The sequence below is a fragment of the Ambystoma mexicanum genome, chromosome 1p, assembly GCF_040938575.1.
Source record: "Ambystoma mexicanum isolate Mex_15411 chromosome 1p, UKY_AmexF1_1, whole genome shotgun sequence".
In the NCBI taxonomy this organism is placed as follows: domain Eukaryota; kingdom Metazoa; phylum Chordata; class Amphibia; order Caudata; family Ambystomatidae; genus Ambystoma; species Ambystoma mexicanum.
In genome coordinates this window covers 768,343,800-768,362,651 of record NC_090921.1, presented here as the reverse complement: position 1 = coordinate 768,362,651, position 18,852 = coordinate 768,343,800, and positions in this window count along the sequence as shown.

Genomic DNA, 18,852 nt, shown 5'->3' with positions numbered 1-18,852 from the left:
TCCTCAACCGTTTCCCCTCTATCTCCCTTGCTTTATCCTGCTTTTTATTGGATTAGGGGCTCACGTGACCAACAAGTCACGTGATCAGGAGGCGGAGTTCTGATAGTCTCTCTCTCCTTTAAAAATGATGAAAACGCCTTCCCTGCCTCCGGCCCCCATCCAGCCCCATTGTACACCCTCGCCGCAAGAAAACACCACAATGCAGGAGCGGCACAGTCCCCGGCGCAATCGACCGCGAACCCTCCAGCGGCCTCGGCCACACACGTGTATTGCTCCGTGAGTAGTGCTTGTTTTTAGTTGTGAATTCCTAGAATGACCGCGCGGCTGTCTTAGCGCTAGCATTCCCTTTACCTCATTCGAGCTCTGTGGTAGAAAAAATCACGATTTCGTGAACAGGTCCCAATGCAGCTCAGCCTTTGCTTTACAAACTACTCATATAGGGAGGGTCTGTGTGGCTTACGTAGACTTCGGGAAACCGGCTTTCCAAAATAAGGAAATCACCTTTCCATAGTACAGGCATCGCCCCCTGGGGGGGGTGGGTTTAATTGTACTTGGCTCTACCTGTGTAAGAACAACATAGCTGTCATTGTTTGAATATATGGGGAAGACGGTTTGTTAAATTGGGGCAAATGTTTTGAAAAACTCTTTGCGGGGTGTGTGCTTTACTAAGCATGTCGAGCCCAAAGGTCCAATACTTCCTGCCGACTTATCCTTACTCTAGGTCATATTTCATCCTGAATCTTCTAAGGCAACTTGTATTTCAAAAACAAGAACACAGAGTTAATTTTGTCATTCACTCTTTTCATTAAGTCCCAATTCTGCACTTTTTGTGAGAAAGATGAGTTCTTTTTCTTTCTGGGCTAACTTCCTCCTGTCAAGATTCACATCATTCGTGGTTCTAACCATGTAGACCACAGACCAGCGTAGTTCTTCTACTTTGTGTATCATTTCTATGAAGTGACCCACCAGAGGGGCCGAATGCACTCTATTTCTTATGCAACTCTTGTGCTCTGTGATCCGGGTTTTAATTTTTCTTTCTTTCCGTCTTCCCTATATATATCTTATTACAAGGGCACCAGATGACATATATCACAAAAGCAGTGTTGCAATTAGTCAGGGCTTTCTGCTTCCATGGGTTCTTTAGACCTAGATTGATCTCCACGGTTTTCTTTGTCTGTTGGCAACAAGTGCAAGATCCACATGGAAAATGTCCTTCTGGGGCTTTCATACCCCAAGACTGTGTTAACGTCATTTGTGGTTTTGTCTGTTTGGTAATGTCATTCCGCATTTCCTGGTCTCTTATTGATCTACTTCTTCGAAATGCCATTAATGGTCTCTGTAGTGGAACCTTGCCTTTCTCAAGAATCCCCCAGTTATGGTGAATAATTTTTTGGATTCTGTTGGATAAATTACTGAACGTATTCACAAATACTAAATTATTTTTGTTCTTATCTCTGGGGTTTTGCTCCAGGATCGCCTCTCTGTTGTTGTTATCTGCTCTCGTCATTGCTCTTCTTGTCAGTTTACTAGGATAACCTCTTTCATGCAGATTAGTTCTCAATTTCTGTGCCCCTTCTCTATAGTCTGCACTATTGGTGCTGTTCTTTTTTAGCCGAATAAATTGACCAAAAGGTAGATTATCGCGTGTATGCCTTGGATGGAAACTAGTATAATGCAGCAAATCAGACATGAGCACCACTGGGAGGTAGGCCACAAATGGTAGCTGTTATGTATGTTCACTGATTCCTCATGTGTCAGGAACTCCTAATGTTCTAGTGCCTCAAGAAACCCCTATAGTAGAAGCCCAGTGTCTCGTCCACCTCGCACTATGTAGAATCAGGAGCACCTTCCAGGCACACACAGTGAAACTACAGTGGCTCCCTCCAGATGAGAAACTCTGCATAAACAAACCTGAAGGTGCAAATTGTTTTAAGTAACCGTCTTTCGCAATAAAAGGGACAATATTCGCAGAAAATAAATGGCAGGATGCAACCGTCATGTGCAAATCGGAAGCACTGAGTGGCTTATCGGACGAGAGACTGAAATGGATGAATGACACATGTGCTCAGACTTGGACCCAACATATCAAAAACCAATAAAGATCCAACATGAAGAAAGATATGAACTATGCTTTCACGGGGTGGAAAAGTACCCATGGGTTCGAACACACGTTGCAACAGAACGCTCGTTATCCCTGACATGCAAAAAGGACCTGCCGCCCTGATGGACCATTACTTGGTGTGTGGCAAACAGGCACACTTGCACCTCCCATCATTGTGGAGGGGCAACTGTGCTCTGGCAACGCTGCACTCCACACTGCTGGTGATACCAGAAAAGCATGTCCGGGGGGAAATGGTGCCCGACAGACAGCAACTGGCAACCCGACCAACCAGTGAAGATCCCCCCCATCTTTGACATAGTATCTGAAGACAACCTGCAAGATCCAGTGTCACGCAAAAAGAGAGCATCCAACTACCTCTCTAAAGACTCTTCCAACCTGCTGGCACAAATTTCTGATGAATATAAACTTTTCAACTCAGTCGAGACATTTTTTGCATCACTGATCCCCAGTATCCAAGCATGATCAAACGCCAATTGGCTCCAGATCGTCCGCTGGGAGCTGATCCAACTGGCAAACGCCACAGAGGAGGGGTTCAACATCATCAAGGTGGAACATCATCAAGGTGTTTGTATCTTCTTCAGATGCAGAGAACGGGACACTCTCACACGTGATTACAGCTGTACATGAACTGGGAGTGAGAATGGAAAAGAAGGCAGTGTTCAACCAAGTGACTGGCTCAGCGCGGCATTCGACTTGGTACCCTCATGGCTCGGGATTGCAATGACAATGCTGGTCCCCATCATAGTCCTCCTCCTGTTGATCTTCTGTGTGTGCCAGGTAGGGGTGAGCTGTTGTGCAAAAGCCATTCTTAGTAGTGCGATGATGATGGTGACTATTGGCAATAAAAATAATAAGGTGCCTCATGATACTAGAGAAGCCCAAGTGCAAATAGGTGAAAGCGATGAGCCCAAATATTGCATGGTGGCAATATACAATACAGGGGACGTGGTCGATAATCTCTATCACACTACTATTAAGCAACCCCAAGATCCTGAGAATTATAAGGAGGTGTGGGTCGACTTAGAGGGGCATGGGGGATGTATCTACATGACATGCACTCCCGAAGAGTATGCGCGTTGTGGGGAAAGCTTGAGAAGTGTGTGTAGAGCATGGATGCCCTTAAAGGGTACCCCTGCCTGGGATGGAGCAGTAAAAAGAGCTGAGAAATGTAGACCCACTGGGGGAGGGTATTTGTTACTTTAGGACTGACTTCCCTGACTTCACTTCCCTACCCCTCCCCTCCTACCCTTGCATCCTCCTCCGCTCCCCCATCCTCTCTCCTTCCCCTCTGACCTTAAATTGGTAACAGATACTACTTAAAGGCAATGAGGACACCAGATCACCCCCCCTTTCCCTTCCCCTCGCCAGATTACCCCCCCTTTCCCTTACCCTCCCCTCTCCCTCCCCCTACCTCAAATCCTACACTGTCGCTCCCTTCACCTACCCCCTCCTCTACCCTCCCCCCTTGTAAATAGTTCTACTTATTGTTTTAATGACCTGTTCATGTTTGTAAATATGCTTCTCTCACTTTTGTACCTGTTGTTATATTGTAAAGCGCTTTGGCCTAAAGCGCTATATAAATTCAATAAACATAAACATAACATAAACATCAAGTGGGGAATGTTGGGGGCGAGGTGGTCTTTCTCACCTCCCTTATTTCCCGCACTGTTGAGACTCAGTATATGCTAAAGGGGGGAGACGCCCCCACCCCTCTCTCCATCTTCTGCACTACATATTATTAGTAAACAAACAAATAATCAAGTCTTTGTTATGACAAAGCAACTGCATTTTGTGCCACACCAGACGCCATCTTTTACTAGGCCCAGGAATGATCTCATAGTCACTGCTCTCCCTTCCCCAGCACCGCGTACAGACAGCCTGAGCCCCCTCCACCACCTGCCAGCTCCACACAAGCCTTGTTCTCACGGAAGTCCAGCTATTAATTGTTGCAACGTTTAGTATCCCTTCGTGTCAGATGAGCTCATCGCACTGTTTGGGACCAGAGCATGCCACAGTCTATGTGCTCATCCATTTTCGCTAACCTGCCCATGCTCCCTTGACTCCCCCACCCCCACCCCCACCCCGCCAGGCCATGGTCCACCAGTCGCTCTCCCCTCTATAGTTAGATAAATATATGATATGATAAGGCATTTATAACGTGCCGATACACAAGTGTTTCAAGGCGCGACGAGGCAAGGGAGGGGGAACAGAGGGAAGACAGACAACGATCCTACTAAGCCAGGTATCATTCAGATCGCGCAAGTGCATGGGAAGGGGAAAGTGCGGACGGGAAGGGACAGGGCAGTACATGAAATAATAGAATAAATAACAATAAGTAAGTACGGCCAGCAGGTGGCAAGTGCAGGGGTGAAGGGTAAGTGCAGGCATCAGGTGTCAAGTGCTGGTAGTGGGCCTGTAGGGATACAGAAACAGTCCCCAAGTGCAGGGGTTGCCAGGAAGGCAGTGCAGGTGTGCGACTTGCGGGGGAGGGGACCTGGGCCCAAGATTAGAGTGTTGCCAGGTAACCAGTGCAGTTTCAACCAGGAAATCCGCAGGGGAGAGGAGGAGAGAACGCAGAAGCAAAGAGAAAGGTTTTGAGGTGCTTCCGGAACCGGAGATGGTTCTCCTCAAGTTTCAAGTGGGCATGGAGGCTGTTCCAGAGGGAGGCCCCAGCCGAAGAGAGATAGCATCTGGCCCCTCTCAGTGACCATTCTAGGACAGCCACCATAGCCCTAACCAATGGACCAATATATCCTCCCCAAAACGAACACATGTCCATCTATATCATGAGGCATCAGGTAGATCAAACCCACCGGGGGAAACACCTGGGAATTGGGCCCTGTGTTTTATGAACCCCCTGAGTGCAAGGGTCGGAATACCAATGTATCTGCCACTGACTTAAAAGTACCCCATTCATGCAATGATTTTTATGTCTGCCATCACTCTTATGCAATCAGTTCCTGTTTTAGTAGCTTAGTTAGAGAGCATTGTAGCGCCTCTCTGCCCCGACCTTCACCGCGACCATGAGCCCAGCTGACCACGTGCACTGTGACTGACGAATAGACAGCAACCAATGGAACCCAGGTATCTCATATGGAGCAGGGATTAGTATATGCACCTAGCCAATCAATTATGTTAGTTTGCTACTTATATGTGATGGCATGGCTGACGCTTGGTGCCTTTTTAAAGTGCTGCCCGTGTATCTGTCGGCAGAGCGCTCTTGGGCAGCAGAGTTCTCTGCATACATACTTTATCTTATATACATTTGTTTCACTTGCAATCAATCTCCTGGTCTCATTCCCTCACAGGATGTGTTCATTATTTGGTCTATTGGATATTACGTGTTGTGAGGAGAGTATACCTTCACAGAGTACTCCTTTATTTTGCTCTGGGAAAACAGCTTCTTCAACATTTATTGTATTGCGATCCCAGACCTCTCGTAGAGGTAATAGGGTTGAATTAACACGGGCCATCTTCCATCTTCTTTCAATGCTCATCCTAAGCGTTAAATGTATACCTCTTTAAGCAAGCTTATATATGTCTTTACTACCTTGCGTTACGGCATATTAACAGTTATTGATCAGTTAGTTACCTCATCGTCTTTATATTCATGATTACGTTTTCTTCGAGTACCTATTTTCTGTGTCCTTAAGTATTTCCATATCATTTCATCATAGGTTCATAACTTCTTTCTTGTGACATCACTTTGTCGTCATCAGATTTTACTTATCGTACATCGTCGCTATTCACAGTCGTACTACTATAGCTAGCCAGATGACATCCTTCTACAGCTTCAACTTTAGGATACATTCTGACTGTTTGCCTGAATGCGTATCATCTCTCATACACTCTGCGCGGCATATGGGCATTGCATGGATTCATACATGGGTTTCCAATTGTAGCTCTTAGTCTACTATTCCAATATTACGGGGGTGAGGGGCGGAGATCAGGGAAAAGGCGTCCTACTGTTCCTCTACAACTCTAAGCAAGGGAGAGGGGTAACCATTGTAATGTATACACCCCACAGGTGCCTCAGACTGTTTTTCCTCTAAGCAAGGGGCCCCCAACCACCATGTTGAAATGGGACCCCACAAATCTTCAGCCGGGCCTGTCTAAAGCTCTCCACTGTGCCTTTCAAAATCAATCTCTCTTGCTCTCTTCCCCATCTACTCCCTCTTTTCTTACATAAGCACCCCCATTTCTTTCACCTTCCATTCACTACTTTCTTTATCTTCCTTCCGTCCCCCATCCCTCTCACCTTAAATCCACTACTCTTCATCTTCCATCGACTCTTCCCCTTCCAGCGTAAGGAAAACTGCCTATGTCACAGCAGGAAAAATGAAAATACTGCACCGCAGACCCCTAGACAAGAGTTTGAGAAGTGAATCCCAATTAACCGAACCTTATAAGTAAAAGTTACCTACTTTTATTTTAATATATATACATTAATTGAGCTATTTTAAAACAGTATAAATGCACAGCAACAGAGAAGCTAGAAAAATTATGGAAACATCAATCTACGGATCTTTCCTTTCCATCTGCTCTCCCCTTTCTATTCTATCCACTCCTCCTTCACCTTTCACTACAGCAAGCTTCCATCTATTTCCTCCTTACCACCATTCCCATTTACCACCACTCCCAGGCAGCTCCAACAAGGCTCTCAAAATCTACTCGTCCACTCAAGGAGATTTTATGGAGGTAGAGTACCATTTCCGGGGCACTCGACCTTGCTGGCGGGTATTGGGATATTCGAAACCTTTATTTGTTGATTTCTGCAAACAATCTTTTGTTGCAGTAAATGGGAAATACACATTTTATTGTGCGTAGCTGGCCTCAGAGTGACATCATTGCACCGAATATAAATGTGCTAATGGTGCCATGCACCATTTTACAGAAAGCACTGATATTTATTTTGTCAAATCTCAACAAAACAATGTGGGAAAGACTGTACGGGAAACACTATGCGCACACCTGAGGCCCTATGACCAGTTTGTGATCTTGCAAGTTGATTTAATCCCACACCAAAATGCAACAATTATCAGTACATCTTGGTCATTTTGTATACTTCCTCAGGCTTGACTGAGGTATGTCCATGCCAGAGAGTGGACAATATTACTGTTGCTGTGCTGCTTATAAAATACTTTATTCCATGATTTAGAGTGCTTTTCAGCATAGTGACTGGGGCAACCACTTTACTTGTGAGGTAGTAAAGGAACTGTGTAAAACATTACAAATATGATATAAGCTCCATTGACACACAATAGTTGTAGGGGGTACCTTTTATGTCAAAGATAAATTTGACAGAAGACACTGCCCCAGTTTCCAGTCTTAGTCCTGCCATTTGGTATACATTTTATATAAACACCCAACAATTTTTCTATATCAATTTGATTGCCCCTAAACATTTTGATATACATTTTATATAAGTTTTACCATAGCTTTGATTTCAATTTATATCAATTTGATATACATTTAATATAAATTGGGCAAGCTATAATGGGTCTGGGGTGGTTGTAACGCTATGATACTGTTGGGGGAGGGGCTAATAAGTGGTAGGCCTGGAAAACCTGTGCGCTCTTCTTGCTTCCCAGGGGATATTTGGCATGGTATCCAGGAAATGATTATGAACCGCTACAGTAAGACAAGGGGAAAACAACCCCTGGAAGTCCCGACGATAGCTATACCCCAGATTGTCTTATGGTGTATGATGGGAGGAAAGATGTTCAGGATTTTATGGCTGACTGCGTAGCCAGAGAGTTCTGGGATAACAACATGGTTTTGGAGCAGCCCCTGGTTGTAGAGTCCAAGCGAACATCTGTGGACGATGTGAACTCTGAAGACAATGGGCCTCATTACAAGTCCGGCGGCCGGGAAGTCCGGCGCTGCTAATTCTATTAATCCCCATTGCCATAGAGTCCAATTGGACTCTATGGGAGTGGGGACACTGAAGCACCGGCTCAGTTGTTAACGGTGCCAGTGCTTTTGTGACAGCTTTGCCTTCCATGACTGCTGTGCCTGGTAGGGTCAGACCTGTCGGGCACAGCGGCTCTGGCAGGAAAACCCGTAGTTTGCCGGTCTGGATACAAGGGTGCCGGTGAGCGGACTGGCAAACTGGACTGAAGCCCAATGACTATAAATGTATGGTTTTGCAGAATGACGCAGTTATGGCATTGGGGAGTGGCCCTGCCATGCTGTGACTTTGGGGAAAACAGGGGCCTGTGTCTGCAACTGAGGAGAGCCACGCTGTAGCAGAGACTATCAATAGTTACTTTGCTGTTGAAACCAACTTGAAAACCTAGGGGTTCGTGATAATCGCATGTGTAAGAACTTTACAGGGCTCAAGTCGAGGGTACATGCGGGTGGACGGTGTCCACCCACTATTTTCAGAGTGTGGAGGTTGTCCACCTGGGTATTTTAGAGGCCATGGATGTGTATAATAATAAGAAACATCCATTGCTGCTATTTACTTTAAATCATCCATCCCTTGGATTCAAACTGTGGTCCCCAGGTTAACAGGCTGGTTTCATCGCTGCACCATCACTGCACCTGATGAAATAGGCGCGAACATAGTCTTAAAGTAGACAGGCCAGGCCTGGATCTGCATAGTAACCGAAAAGCTTACTTTAATTTCATTGTCTGTTTATCAGCCAATGAAATTTGTTAACACTGCTGAGTGAGGGTGGGAGCGGTGGCGCACAAGAGCCGTAGTGGAGCCACTTTCATTTGTGCGGCCTGGGTGTGCAGAGGATTCTCTGACCACTGTCTAGCAGTGGCACTGAGCCACGTTTGACTCTTTCCCAGTGAAGGCTATGACACAGGGTCTTCTACTGACAGGATTCTGGCGCATGCGTTTGAATGCCTCGGCCATGCTCGCACCCTCAAAATGGGGTCTTTCTTGCCGGAGCCAGCTAGACACAACGGTGGCTCTGTGTGGGGAGCAGCAGTGAGCACACAGACGCAGAGGATCACTAGAGATAAACGCGAGCTTGTATTCTATGGGGACACGTCTTGAGGTCACTTCTTAAGACAGAACGGGACAATTGGAGTCCCATTGCTTTGCTTTTCAGCATCTCCTCCTGAACACCCATCAGGAAAGAAAAAAACAGGCTACGGTTTTGGCAGCCAGAAAGCCATGTTTAAACTTTTCATTTACTGCAGGTGTGTGATCATTGACTGTGCGTGTTTAATGTGATTTTAGTAAACCATTAATTTTCACAGAGATGGAGTTTCTTCCCCTCTCAAAAGCATAAAGGCAGTCATGGAATTACAATGGAATGACTTATTAGTATTCTTGCTCCCATAATGCACGTTTCACAATAGCAGAGATGTATGCCGCACAGAGCCGTACCAAAGTAAGATTTTGACTTTCAGTCCAACTACATGTTGGGGTATGACCTCGCAACATGTTACGACCCAGCCTTGCCAGCACGTTTTGAACTTCTGTGGTCATCTCATCACGTAGAACAATTTAAAGAGGATTTGCCAGGGACGCTTTAGCAAAGAAACACCTTAATGATTTGACGCAACCATAAAACAAGGTAGAGTTATTGGGATTCGGAAAAACTGTAGAAGTTGTTTTGTTTCTTATATTAGATTTTAGTTTCTGTTACAGATTTCTAATAGTACACAGTGTGTGATGCACTCTGCAGCAGGACAATACTGTGCAGGTAGTCAATCGAAAGCATTCCTTATTCCTCGTCAGATGAGCTATCATCTTCTCCATTTTCACTTTAGATTTGATTTGGTTGAGTGTTTTTTGTTTTTGAGACAGAAAAAGACTCCAGGACTCCGCACCAATTTTCTATTGTGGAAATCATGCTTTAATCATACATTCATCACAGATATGCCCTTCCCGATAACAAACGACATCTCCCGATTTGTTATCGGGAAGGGCATATCTGTGATGAATGTATGATTAAAGCTAGCTCAGATGTGCTTCTAATGCTGGTTCCAAAAACTTTTGTTTCATTTACATGGGTTTGTTCCCATAGTCCATGTCTCGTAACAGCTTCTCCGTCACACGCGTCGGCTTTCCTCCGTTGAGCCGAAACACGTTTATCGGGAAGGGCATATCTGTGATGAATTTATGATTAAAGCACAATTTCCACAATAGAAAATTGATGCGGAGTCCTGGAGTCTTTTTCTGTCTGAATTCTACTATTTGACGGGTTAGGCTTCACACCATCGTACTCCAGTGAACTGCAACATTATATCTATTAAACCAGATTTCGTTTTCTTCTGGATCACATCCTAATCTGTTCTATTTGAAAATGAGGTATCCAAAGGAGTCGCCGAACAGACCAGCCTTGGAATTCAAGCCACCCTTTTTTGACATGTTTTTTGTTTTTATCGGCTGGCCAATGGCTACTATTTTTGTATTTTGATTTGGGATAAGAAAAACATTATTTGATGGGTTGTGCTGTTATCTTGTGCAAGTGCGATTATGAGAGATCCACATTGTGAAGGAGCGGCTATATAAATATTTCAATTAAATGGCGGTGAGACTGTGCTGGCAAAATGAGAAATGCACTTTGGGCCTGATATACAAAAATGTTTTACAATGGCACAAACCCATTGAAAAATGTGTTGTCAATCAGGCCCTTTGTGTTTTAATTAAGTTTAATGAAGACAGGTCCTATTTGAAACATGGTACCGTTATTAGGCTAACACGTCGCTGTTGGTGTGTAGCTCCACTATCAACACAATGGGCCTGATTTACAAAGTGTTTTTCAATGGGATTGCGACATTGTAAAACACTTTATAAATCAGGCCTCATGTCTCACACGACGAGCCGAACTGAACTTTCGTCACACATCATACGTTACGGACACCATCTAACACAAATGCCCCTCTTCAGACTACAGCAAGATTCAAGCACAATAGTTAATTTCAGCGCAGTGAGATCTCGGTGCCAGTACCGCATGGAGTCAAAATCAAGACTTGCAGCAGGAATGTCGTTTTTTAAAAATGAGAACCTAGGTGCTCCCCCTCACCACCACCTCCCACCCCCATACCAGTGTGTAATTAACATTGTTTTTCTCACTTCTGTAAAATTCCTTAAACAGTTACTCTGCTGAAGTATCTTGTGAATGCCAGGAGTTGCCTTAGACCTGGACTTCTCTTCCTCTTCCTTCTATTTCTCCTTTTCAAGTCCTGTTTAAAACATATCTCCTGGTTGATCTTTGGGTTTCTGTATCTGTTCATGTAAATTGTACCAATGGTTACTCTGTGCAGCGCTTGGGCATTAAGCGCAATAGAAGTTCAATAAAAATACAACAAAAAAAAGAATGCAATGGGTATTATTTTCTGTTGGGTAAGTGTTTTTGTCTGCTGAACTGTAATAAATGCCATAGTCCAAATTCCTGCATAAAGTCTTTTTTAGGTTTGGGTGCAACAAAACAGAGTCTGTGTCAACTGATGTTTTCTCTGACTTACATGCACCGCAGGAAATGCAGCCTACTGTGGCCAGATGTGTGCAGTAGCCTGTAACAAGCACGCAGTGCAACTGATGTCACTTCCGGCGAGGTTGCTTCCCATTTGCTGTGCTAATGAGTCCCCCCACTTCTTTTTTTAGGACTTGACCCCTGGAACTGTATTTTGCTAATGGAGACCGATGGCATGGAAGACAATGGCCCTCATTATAAGTCCAGCGGTGACCGTGCTGGTAAAACCGGGAGGTTGCCGCCGGACTTGTAAACAATTACCGGCACCTAGCTTCCCGGTAACACCGGGACATCCCAAGTCCAGGCAGACCGGGAGCTAGGTGCTGGTAATATGTTCTTCCTCAGTCCCATAGAGTTCCATAGGACTCTATGGGAATGGTGACCACGGAAACACCGGCACTGGTAATAATGGTGCTGGTGCTTCCGTGAAAGTCTTTGGGCGGGTGCCAGTCCACCCGGCAAGTCAGACCAACCAGGCGGGAGGCCACCCGCCCACCCGAATTGTACTTTGCTGGTCTGGAAACTACACTGTCAGTAAGCTTACCGGCACTGTTGTTTCCGGACCGGCAACATTGTAATGAGGGCCAATGTCATTATTTATTGTGTTTGATGCTGCAACCAAATTGAAAAACGGGGCATCGTGATATTAGCCTGTGTAAGGAATGTGTTTCGCTAATGGAGATCAATAGCGTTAAAGACGATATGGACACAATGGTCTCCCCCACACTGGGATCATGTTTAAAACATCACTTTGACAGATGGTGCTATGGGCGTAAAATTGATGATCCCCAACAGAATGCTCACGTTTGGAAATATCTTATGCGGATAATTCGATACGTAAAATATGCCAGATGTTGAGCTCTAAACGCCTTGTAGAAATAATGCGCAGATTACAGCCGCTAACGCAGCTAAGGGTCGGGAAAGGGATTGAGCAATGCTTGTCTAAAACATTGCAGAGTTTACAATCTGCGAATAACGCCCTTTTGAAAATGGAGCAGTTTAGATGGAGGCGTCCGATGTGTGTTAGAAGCATCCTTGAAAACACACTTCAGGAGTGGGCAGAGATAAAGTATATCTAATTCAGTATAGAACAAAGTGCATGGCACGCCGCAAACTGACCGAAGATTCAGACTGTAGATATTTGACATGTATTTACGCTTACTTGCAGGAAATAAAAAATGAACGTCCACTGGAATGTCGACATGTTTGCTTATCGACACAGCAGAAGGAAGTGTGTTATGAAGTGATTGTGCATACAAGGAAACTGTAGCCCTATTGATGGGTGTGAATCATTTGACACCCGACATGTAATGTGAAATAAAAGGTGAATAAAAATTGATGTTTTTTAAAATTGTAATAAAAATCTGCTGTTTATAAAACATAGGTGCCTCTTTATGTTCAGCGGTTAGGGCGTGAACATGGTTGGCGTAAACTGCAAACCGATGGTGAGAATGTGTCAAGGGGCGCTGTCAAGACATGATTGGTGAAGCAGCAGGCTTATGCGCTGCACACGCGGCCTGAAAACCTTTTAAACAACTAATGACCTTGGTATCGGACATCGATCAACAATGGCAGGCATATATTATGGTTATGAGCCATTTCCAGCGGGACAATGACGGTTTTCGCTATATTCTTGCCATCATCGACGTCCTATCAAAATACACCTATGTTGAGACTTTAAAAAAACAAGACGAGTCACAGCTTAGCAATTGCTTTTAAACACATATTTAACAGCAGGCGAGTACCCGTTAAACTACAGATGGACGTCGGCAAGGAGTTTTAAAATAAAACCACTACAGAGTCTTCTAAAACAACACTGGGTACATCACTTCATAACACACTCTGAAGTTAAAGCCTCTATTATAGAATGTTTTATATGCACCTTTAACACACGGCTTTGGTGTTTCTTAATGGCTAAAAACACCTGTAGATATGTGGAAACATTACCTGCATTTAATGATGTGCATAACAACATGCATCATCGATCTATTAAAACTGCCCCCATTGCTATAACACCCCAGAATTCCTTGGAGGTCTGGAAAAAAACGGTACGGAGAAAGACTTTTAAAAAAGGAGACACAAATGCCCCTTAAAAAGGGGGGATCATGTGTGGATCTTGAAACACAAGGCCCTCTTTAGAAAGGGATATGAGCACAACTACAGCAACAAGATCTTTATCATAGATGGAGTGACTCAGCAGGAGGGTCTTTATATATACAGACTAATTGATTATTCGAGGGATGCTGTTTATGGTGTTTTGTACAGGGAGGAGATCCAGAAAGTCAGTAAAGGCCAACGAGTTTATAGAATAGAAAAAGTAATAAAGAGTAAAATTCATTGAGCTATGAAGCAGTATCTAGTTAAATGGTTGGGGTGGCCTGACAAATTCAACAGTTGGGTGGACACCGGATCGTTGGGGGCCACGGGCGTATAACAGGTGCGGCATGAAGTCTACACATTTTCACATTATACTCCCCAGCAACACTTCATCTGAGATATTCACAGGGAACAAAATATCCAACTTCACCATGAAGCTGGCCAAACCCGTAAATTTGGAAGGCCAATGGACTGTAGCGCTCACTAAATTTCAGTACGTCCGCTCTTGGGATACTCTAGGTGAGTGGGAACCCACGTTTATCATAGAACAACCAAGCTGTGATGAATCTGATGGAGTCCTCACTGTTTTCCCAGGGCTGACCTCCTATGATGTTGCCAGCGGACAGCAGCCGCAACTTGATCCTGACCTTAGGGGCGGCTATTTGAGGTGGTGGTATCCACAAATGAGACATGGTATCCCTCTTTTACCTTTGCAGGATGAAACTCACATACATAAAATGAAGGTAATGTTGAGAGCATTAAAGAAAAAGTGGATGCCTGCGCTGATCTAGCTATACAAGCTGTTTGTGTCCTGCTGCCAAACACTGGGCTCTTGCAGGACAATGCTCAAAGAGTCCCATATTGTGAGGTAGAGGGGGTTAGTGAGAACCTCTTTTGGTGTGGTACTGGACTTTGAATATTATCACCAGTTAAGGTAGTACGTCAGGCGCGAGTAAATGACGAGTCTTGCTACTTAAGTTTGAATGAAGTGTTGCTTTATTGGCATGTGGTTGCTAAGATCTTAGAGCACTTCTAGTGCCTAGTCACATGAAGAGTGCCCGACACGTGTTTCGACCAGAGGGTCTTTGTCATGGCTGTGTTGCAATAGCATGGTGTGTTTGACATTATTGTGGTGTGGGGAGTGGCAATCAGCAGTGAGTAGCAATGCAAGTTGTGACCGTGTACTTTGCAGAGTGATATAATTGCAAAAGTGTAACAATTGGCCAATTGAGTTATGTGAGGCACGAGTGAAGGTGATAGATTCATACATGGAAAAGTTTAAAACAATATGCAGTTACAATTCACATAGGGGTTATGGCCCATGATAAGGAAATAGAGATTGAAAAAAGGGAGAATGCACCAAAGGGCGGAGGAGGGAGACAAACAAATGTGAGAGTTATCGTTAGATTTAGTTGAGCTGAGGGCTGTTGTAATATTGTAGGGCTGATGGGCATGTTCTTTCCGGGTGAGGGTTTTGCTTGGTATACATTACTGAAGTGAGCGTAGGGCCTTTGGATAGCATGCATGCAAAGGATGGGGATGCAGAATAACTCTGCCACCAAATAATCGAACCAACGCAGGAAGATGGCAAAGGTTGTTGTTTATTAACAATGATCTAAAACAGGGAGTTACAACGGACATCAATGGAGGTTCGCTTGTGCTCTCAATTCATTTTACATAAAACCAGCCTTTTATATGAAAAACACGTCAGACGTGACGTCATACTATGTGGCAAATAAGAAAAACCTATGAGGGGTTGTAATAGGCTCAAGGAGAACATCTAAGTATACTTTCTATAAGGGGTGGGATTGTGATTGGATATCTACTGCCAAGTGGACAACTTATGCCTACCTCTAAAACATGTAATCTTCAACACTTTTAAGTACACAGTATATCATTGGCTCTTAAACTATAAGGCCCTTAGTTACAGGGCCCTCTATAATTGGTTGGCATGCTCATGCCATGTCTGGAACATTCGGTTCATTTAGCAGCATGTAAGCTCAAACCCAGGTGCCAGGAGGTGGACTTGACTTCACCTCCCCACCCAATTAGCCCAACGTCTCGCATCACCCATGCCTTCTGCCATGAACTTGGCCTTGCAGAGTATTCTTGTCTCTGGGAATATAAGCGTGTGACAGCGCGCACAATCGTTTTTCTAGAACTTCACGCTCCACTCTATTTCCATCCTTGGCTCACGTGACCGGAGACCACGATTTGGTCAATTTTGCAGCATTTAAATGTCTTAAATTAATAAAACCTGGCATGCTTGGTATTCTTTCTTTGCACCTTAACAAGGGATGATTCAGCTTCTCACGTTGTCATGATGCCTACCTCCAAGGAGCCAGGTCCGACCCAGCAACCCCAGAGGCAGGCATCATTCCCCCCAGGGAAGTGCCAGCGGGCCCAAGCTGGGGCCCTTTGGACACAGTCCTGGCGCCTTAGGCGCCAGGCTCATGTTGGACCCCTGTCCTGGCGCCTTAGGCGCCAGGCTCATAAAGCTAGACAAGTGTTCAAGTGTTTTAATGTGCACTTACCTGATGCAGACCATGCTGCTACATCCAGGCCCTCTTGAGGCATGAATGGAACTACTTTACCTGTGGGACTACTTTCCTCTGGGTGTGGTCGGGGAAGGATACATACCTGATCGGTGGAAGGATACATACCTGGAACTTCTTCCAAAGCTATTTAAACCACACCCGATCAGCAACTCACGCTTCGCGTTGTTCTGCTCCTCGCAGCTCGACGCTCACCGTGTCAGCTCCTGCATCTGGACTTCAGCCACGCCTGTCAGCATCCTGGGTCACCTGTTAAGAGAGAATTGGAGAGAAAGAAGACCTTACCTGCTAAAGCTGCATCAGGGAGACATCACACCGACAATCCTGAAAGGGAAGACATCATTTTAAAAGCATTTCGCTTCGATCGCTGCAGCGCTGCATTTCACTCACCTTTCCTGGGCACCTCCATCTTCAGCAGCGATCATCCGGATCTGCAGCCACTTCCCAGAGCCTAGAGAGAAAAAGACAAGAACACAAGGTGAGAGAAGGAAGGGAATAGGAAAAGCTCAGTTTCCATCTAAGACTTACCTGTTGGGTCATTCCCATTTCATTTCGGGTCCTGCCGCTTCCTGGCATTCCGGACCCCGGCCCCTATGGGGAAAAAAGACAAAGACATTGAATGAGCGAATGCAAAGAAATTACCCGAACGCTCATCCAGAACTTACCTGCCATTTACTGGAACTGCACGTTTCACTTCGGGTCGGCGCCATATCTCCGGCATTCCGAACCCCGGCCCCTAAGGGGAAAAAGACATAAGCGTTAGCGCTTGCTGCAATAAGACAATGAACATTATTATTAAGCTTGAACTTTCGAACTTGCTACAGAACTCTTACAGCGCCTTACCTGAATAGTCAAGCTTATTTGAACTCCCATCAAACCTCAATCCAGTGAAGTAACTGGGTTTCAACGCGCCCCTGCATCAGAAGCATGATGGAGAACTCTTCCTTCCAGACCCTAAGGTGAGACTTCACGGGGAATCGAGGAAGGGTATCGTGGAGGGTTGGAAGGGAGTGGGAGGCTTGAGCATTATTCCGTCAGTAGGTAATACTCCCTTTTCACGCACAGGGGAATATTCCTGCGAGCCAGAGAGTCCACCTTCAGAGTCCTGCGCTTCACCATTGAAGAAGCATCAGCACTCGAAGCCAGACCTGCGCCTCCGTGGGAATCAGGTGAGCGTGACAGAACGCGAAGCCTACCCACAATTTCCCACCCGGGCACTATGGAGACTTCCGAGACAGATCAGCTGGCCCAGCTTTTGGGGGAATTACGGGCAGAAGTGCACTCAGCCCGCCAGGAGACTAACGCTCTCAAAAGAGAACTGATCCTATCCAAGGAAAGAACAGATGACCTGGCCAAAAGGTTATTGCAGGCCCAAGCAGGGCACACTCCTTTACCTTATTCCGGAGGTACTTCCACATCAATGGGTTTGAATAACCCGGGACAAATCAATCTACCTGGACACATGCCTTTGGCCCCGCCTGAACGTTTTGCGGGGATCCCAAGAAATATGCCGTCTTTATGAACCAATGTTGCTTACACTTTCTATGCAGACCCGGGGCCTTCCCTAACGACCAGACCAAGGTAGCCTTTATACTATCTTACCTCAGTGGCAGTGCTGCCGATTGGTCTATTCCATTGGTAAATCAGGATGATCCCATTCTCCAGAATTTTCAGGGTTTCCGGGCCAGCATGGAAAGATTGTTTGCTCGACACTCTCAAGGACAGGCCCTTGATAACAAACTGCTATCCTTACGACAAGGTAATCAGGATCTCCTGTCCTACGTCGCCACCTTTAATAGACTGGTTGTGGAAACTGGATGGCCAGAAAACAAAAGGATCACATTGTTTCATGGAGGCCTGCGCGGAGAGCTTAAGGATGTTCTAGCTCAGATAGTAGATCCACCCCAGGTCTGCGCAGACTACATAGACTTGGTGGTTCAACTTGATCACAGACTTCAAAATAGAAAAGCAGATCGGTTCAAGTACGAAACCCGAGCACCGATCAAAACCCACGCTAACTCCAAGAGTACCGATGTATCCGAACCTATGCAAATCGGCGGTGTTAAAGGACCATCAACGCAGAAGGAACGAGAGAGAAGGCGGCAAATGCAACTTTGTCTGTATTGCGGGACTTCCGGTCACTTTCTTTGAAATTGTCCGGTTAAACCACCTAAGAAGGTGGTTGGAGCCACTGATAACGATTTTTTGACACCTGATTCGGGAAACGACCTAGCCCGACAACCGTAGAGGTCCGCTTGCCGAGCTTGAAAACAAACTCTTTGACCTCGCATTTTGTCATGCCAATGGTGCTCGTGGACCCAAAACAGCCTCAGCTGTTGCATGCTATAAAAGCATACATCGACAGTGGAGCTTTTGGAAATTACATAGACCGTGAATTGGCTTCCAGGATTAAGCTCCCTCTTCGCCCGAAAGTAACCCAAGATGTCATTACTACAGTAGATGGAACCGAAATAGCCTCAGGGCCTGTAACGCATTCCACTGTTGAAATGACACTGGTGGGTCAGGATGGACATCGGGAAGCAATTGTGTTTGATGTGATCAAGGCCCCACAATTTCAAGTAATTCTTGGAATTCCTTGGTTAGAAACACATAATCCCAGAATTGACTGGCGAGC